Raw genomic sequence first — 6,444 nt, forward strand, 5'->3', positions numbered from 1 at the left:
AGCTTTGTACACTGTTGGCTCATGGATGGACGGATGTTATGAGCGTCCCCTTTGGAACGGGGCGGTGGGTTGCGTCACCAAGCTCTTGCTACTATGCTGCCTAATATCCTACCTAGGTTAACCAATGAAAAAAAACACTATGAACTACCACCACAGAACACCTATACAAACTTAGAGAAGGGAAACTGTACCTTCCACAGTGCTACGAAAATAAGCATAGCGGTGGCGTCGTGAACTAAAGTATGCGACCACAGGTGGCGCTGCACAACAGGAAACGGAAACGGGGTTTTGCACACGCTTTACCAGGTGTTCTGTGGCTTTACTGGGTTTCTGGCTGCTGCGCCTCGATCGTGCTCCCGCCAGTTTAGTTGCTGTGTAGCAAACGTAGCGCCTACATATTTATGTAGGCGCTACCAGGCCCCGCACACTCTCAAGTTCAACAAATGGCCACAGAGGGCGAAAAAATCGACCGCGCGCTGCTGCTAACAAAACCAGCATAGTAATATCACTTCGGGATGCTTACGTTAGTTTGAACATTTTCCGCTGGAGGCGCCGTAATAAGCGCAATTTTTTTTTGCAAACTTTCTCCTACAATTACCGAAGCACGTTTATTACATGAAAAAGAGGGTGAAATTATCATTGCTAATTTGATATTGTATTCTTTGTAAGTAAGTTTATTGTTTCTTTGTCATTATAAACGCAAATAGCGTTCAGCATCATCGATCTTTCACGTGACCTCTGGCCTGGATTTAAAATTTTTACCGGTATTTTCGAGTGCATGGCGGCACGGATTCATTCGTTCGTGCGCTCAGGCTAGTTGCTTCTTTTTCGCTAAAACTAGTTTATTGCGCTTCGATGTCACGCGTTATTTAACCTGGGGTGAAGTGACGTGTTTGCAAGCGGACATGTAAGCCCGAAAGTTGGGTATCAGTCGTGAGCCATTCGGAACACGTCTGCATCGAAACGGGAGCTGGATTCTGGTGCGGCTGACAACGGCAATAACGGTGAGTCGTTTAACACCGCTGCTTGAATCGTTATATAATATTCGTCTCATTAACTTACAGGCGGAGACAAGTTAACGAACTAGATCCTGCACAGCATATGGCAGTCGGGATCCTCCGTTGCTGTTTCCTAAATAAACTGTTATTTGCGAGGCTGTCGTTATACACGCACAATCGGGAAAGAAAGAGCGATATCGGAACGCGCGCCTCATTTTTCATCTTATTGTAGCCGTGGCCATAGGTGACTGGGTAGCCTTAACAATATACATATATAACTTATTTTCGAGTCCGCCGGCAACTTTTTTCGTCCACAAAATCGAATAATCCTTTGGTAAAATGATGTGAAAGTACAGAATTTAATGTATTAAAACAGTTGCAAGCGTGATAATTCACTCATATTTCGTACTTGTTGGTTCCAAATGTTCTTGCTGTTCAGTTTGGTTTACCGTAGGGCATTTATTTTTGCAGTAGTGCAGCATTGCATCACGTTCGTGCAGAAAAATAATGCATCAGTTCTAATAGCTTCATGACTTTCATGTATTTGCTTGTGGAACCAGCAGTGTGATCTCTTCCAGTGTATAAATGAACGCACAAATGTTCTCATTTGTGATCTTAATAATACTTAAACTGTTTACATGCATTGTATAGTTAGGCAGGCATAAATTTATGGACAATAGCAATATTTATTTAACGAGCTGCTTAAGCGCCGTAGAACAGACAGGGTATATTTGCATGTGTTCTGTAGTCGCAAACCATTACAATATATATGTCACACCTTTTTGCATTTCATATTTGCAAAATTGTGCTTTTTTCAATTTCTGATTCAGTCAAAATTTCTGTTCCAGACATGCAGTAATGAGGATGGCACCAGTATAAAGCAACACACTCCACACACTAAACAGAAGCTGCTGCCTGCTACAACAAGGCCATTGTGTGGACATTGGCTGCTACTACAAGGTAAACAACATGTGGTTCAGAAATAAGTATGCCTGATATATGCTGTATTGTCTTGCTAGTCTTGAGATACATGTCATTTGTTTGCAGCAGAAATGAATGTTTGCTCATGTTTATGGTTCAGTATAATTGGTTCGAACATAAAAGAAAACACACATGAGTTTGGCTAATCTGTGCTGTATCTCATGTGTCACCGTTCTGCCCCAACAGAGTCCATGCCAAGCATACCTTGGTCATCACAGGAGCTCCTATCCACACCAACAGAAAGGGGCTGGAGCTGAATTTGCAAGGCTTTTACACCACGAACAAAGAAGCGCATGCAGAAGAATTTACATGAGATATCAAGTCTGCAGAGCACTGTGTCAAGACTGAAAAGAGCTTTAGCCACCATTCCACCAGCGCGGACAAATTGGCTGAGTCATCCAGGTAACTCAAAAAGGACTTTATGGAAATTCTTCGTCTTCAGATGCGCCTGCAACTTCTGATCAAGCACGGACGACGCTGGCCAAAAGAGTTCCATCAGTTTGCCCTTAATCAGCTTCCTGGCCATGTCAATTCCATTTGTGCCAAGTGTAATTTTTCTTCTATAAATGCAAGCTTTTTCATTGCCCATTCTCGTTAGAGATCATTCATCCTCATCCAAACATAAAGGTCAACCGATTCTTCGCTGATACTTAATACCAGTCACTGTCTAGTAGCATAACATATCTGTAGCAGTACCTTTTAGTGCATGTTGTCATGCACAATTCCTCTCCTGAAATAGCTGATGCAACATCGACATGTTTCTTGCATTAACCTACGCACTGTTTGCTATGCACCATTTTACTTTTCTTGATGTTTTTGGCCTTCAATGCTTGCAGAGCAGGGTGGCTTCTCTCTTGAATGCAAGCTTTCTCATTTTCCATATTCCTAGTCTCGTTGATGGTTGCTCTTCTTCCTCGATAGCCTGGGTCTTCACTGAATGATAGATTGCAGAATCTGGTTTTGCTGCCCCACTTGGTTGTGGTCGCCGTGTTACATTTCTCGGATGTGGGGGCCTGCTCAGTTACATTGGCAAGCAGTCTCTCGAGGTAAGCATTTGCTCCTGCAGTCCGCACAGCGACATGGACTCCCAGTGTACACACACCATAACTGGTGCTCCCCGTTCATTTTTTCCTGCTGCAGCCGTGGGCAAATTGTGCTTGTGGCCTACCTCGGCCATGATTTGCTCAACACTGAGACCAGCATATGTGCTTACATGGTTCGAAGTGTATGAAGTTGATAGCCGTACGGGGGGAAATGCCTGCAAAAATGGCTGCCAAAGGTGATGCCCACGAAAGCGACTTGTCCATATTGAGACAAAGTGGGACACCAAATGTGAGCCACACATTAGTGGCCCTCGACAGAAAAGAAACATGCAGGTTGGAAAGGAGTTAATGCTAAAATGTCGGATAGTCCATTTCGCTGTGTTGGTTGCGGCAGCAGATGCCTGCGTCACCTGATTGCTTCGCAATGGAAGTTGCCCATCTTCAACGGCTACTGTCGTTTCAAACAGGTGCGACGCTCTGTCCAATCTGTTTGTACTGCTGTTTGTCGCTCGTTACCAGACCACCACATGTGACGAAGGCAAGCATTATGCCTGTAAGTAGGCGGCTGAATGTATCCTAAGAGACCCGTGTATGTGAATGCTCACTGTTGCCATATGGTTTGTAGCCAATGTATAATGTATTCTCTGAACACTATGTTGTGAATGATTGCCGTTTATTTTTACTGTTATCTCACTTGGTTACGGTCGCCGTATTATGCTTATCGGATGTGGGGGCCTGGTCAGTTGCATTGGAAAACAGTCTCTCGAGGTAAGCATTTGCTCCTGCAGTCCGCACAGCGACATAGACTCCCAATTTACACACCATGATTCGTGCTCCCCGTTCAGCCTTTCCTGCTGCAGCCATGTGCAAATTGTGCCTGCGGCCTTTCTCAGTCGCAATTAAGCACGAACGGAGACAAGCATATGTGCTTACATGGTCCAACGTGTTTGAAGTTCATAGCCACATGGGTGGAAAGGCCCGCATAAATGGCTGCCGAAGGTGATGCCCACGAAAGCAACTTGTCCATATTGAGACAAAGTGGGACGCCAAATGTGAGCCACACATTAGTGGCCCTTGACAGAAAAGAAACATGCAGGTTGGAAAGGAGTTAACGCTAAAATGCCGGATAGTCCATTTCGCTGTGTTGGTTGTGGCAGCAGATGCCTGCATCACCTGATTTCTTCGCAATGGAAGTTGCTCATCTTCAACGGCAACTGTCGGTCCAAACAGGTGCGACGCTCTGTCCAATCTGTTTGCACTGCTGTTTGTCGCTCGTTACCAGACCACCACATGCGACGAAGGCAAGCATTATGCCTGTAAGTAGGCGGCTGAATGTATCCTAAGAGACCCGTGTATGTGAATGCTCACTGTTGCCATATGGTTTGTAGCCAATGTATAACGTATTCTCTGAACACTATGTGGTGAATGATTGCCGTTTATTTTTGCTGTTATCTCACTTGGTTACGGTCGCCGTGTTATGCTTATCGGATGTGGCGGCCTGGTCAGTTGCACTGGAAAGCAGTTTCTCGAAGTAAGCATTTGCTCCTGCAATCTGCACAGCGACATAGACTCCCAATTTACACACCGTGATTCGTGCTCCCCGTTCACGTTCAGCCTTTCCTGCTGCAGCCATGGGCAAATTGTGCCTGTTGCCTTTCTCGGCCGCGATTAAGCACGAATGGAGACCGGCATACGTGCTTACATGGTCCGACGTGTGTGAAGTTGGGTGCAAAGGCCCGCAAAAATGGCTGATGAAGGTGATGCCCACGAAAGCGACTTGTCCATATTGAGACAATGTGGGACACCAAGTGCGAGCCACACATTAGCGGCCTCCGAAAGAAAAGTAACGTGCAGGTTGGAAAGGAGTTAAGGCTAAAATGCCGGGTAGTCCATGTCGCTGTGTTGGCTGCGGCAGCAGATGCCTGGTTCACCCGATTGTTTCGCAGTGCAAGTTGCTCATCTTTAACGGCGACTGCCGCTGCAAACAGGCGGGACACTGACCAATCTGCATGAGCCGCTGGTTGTCGCTCGTTACTAGACCGCCATGTGTGACGACGACGGTGAGCCGTTTACGAGCTCGCGTCAAAGATTCCAGTGTATCTCGACATACAAATTTTATTTCTGCTATTGCACGAGAATGTACAGTACATACACTGCTTGTCTTCTGCCAATAAAGTCGCACGTTCTGTTCACTCACTTGTGGCTTGTTTGTATGGGCGTCAGTAGAGGCTCTTTGGTCTCCTGGCAATTAGAACGCACCGGCTACGCGGCAGCCGAGGCGAGTACGGCGCGTACGAGCGGATACAAGCGTACACGACCGGCAGAAAGCGGCCATATTGAATGATGCTCTAAAAAAAAATGCGCATTTCCGCTTCCTGTTTTAGCAGCGTCATCTGGCGTCCACCTAGGTAAGTTCCATGCGCTGCCGCTGCTTATTTTCGAACCACTGCGGAAGGTACAGTTTCCCTTCTCTAAAGTTGTTCTTTATTCTATGGCGCTACGTTTGCCACACAGCAACCAAACTGGCGGGAGCACGATCGAGGCGCAGCAGAATACATGTAGCGCTGAGTCATATCGAATAAAGGCACACTCTAAACTGACTTTTAAGGGCATCCCGAGCGGTTTTTCGTTTATTACGCCGCCGTTGCCCTGAGTTAAATTGTGCCGCCGCGCTCCAGCTGTTGCATTTCGTGTAGGGCTACTGACAGAATGCGGTTTCCAGGTGGCACGATGGCCTCGACTGGAATAAACGCACACGACACCAAAGATTGAGTAAGCCTGAAAATATTTTATTTGCATTTTACAAGTACAACAAAAAGCACACGTCTACGCATCCACACAAACGCGGTTACATAGTCAAGAACATAGTCAAGAAATGGCTCATTAATAAGGGTAGCACAAACGCACAAGAAAGAAGACCTAAGCTACAAAACGTACGATCGGCTGCTAAGTATAATAATTTCCCTGTCACCGCGCGTCACTTTTATACAGCATCTTTACAGCACTACCAGGCCGGGTAGTTTGGCGGAAAGAACGCAACCGCTTATACGGCCGTCAGCTGCCTCTTCCTTACGGGTGTCATAATTATCCTAATCTCCGCATCAACGTCGTGCAAGTTCGCATACAGGTATCTGTATCTGAACCATATGTGCCAGCTTAATAGACGTGTAGTGAAATTATGATAACCACTGCGTCTTATCAAACGTATTCGTTTTGTAAATGCGCATTACAGCTGACGGAACGACATACTGTAAGTGAAGCACAAGAGAGCAAGGACAAAAGGAGGATACAACACTTGAAGAAATGAAGAATTAGTAGGCATACAGCAAACAAGCGATGACGGAGAACACACAATGATGCATCGGGTGTTCTGTGACATCGGTTTGCGTACTTGCGGTGTTATGGAGATCAACGGCATAAAA

General features: G+C 46.0%; 1 long non-coding RNA gene across 1 annotated transcript; it reads left to right on the top strand.

Moving 5' to 3' along the window:
- The first annotated feature begins 420 nt into the window (after positions 1 to 420).
- LOC140219538 (uncharacterized) lies at positions 421 to 5,214 on the top strand. The gene is made up of 3 exons (XR_011895894.1): positions 421 to 1,004; positions 1,847 to 1,958; positions 2,166 to 5,214. It is a non-coding gene; the product is annotated as an uncharacterized lncRNA (long non-coding RNA).
- The last annotated feature ends 1,230 nt before the right edge of the window (positions 5,215 to 6,444 follow it).

The sequence above is a fragment of the Dermacentor andersoni genome, chromosome 7 (assembly GCF_023375885.2).
Source record: "Dermacentor andersoni chromosome 7, qqDerAnde1_hic_scaffold, whole genome shotgun sequence".
In the NCBI taxonomy this organism is placed as follows: domain Eukaryota; kingdom Metazoa; phylum Arthropoda; class Arachnida; order Ixodida; family Ixodidae; genus Dermacentor; species Dermacentor andersoni.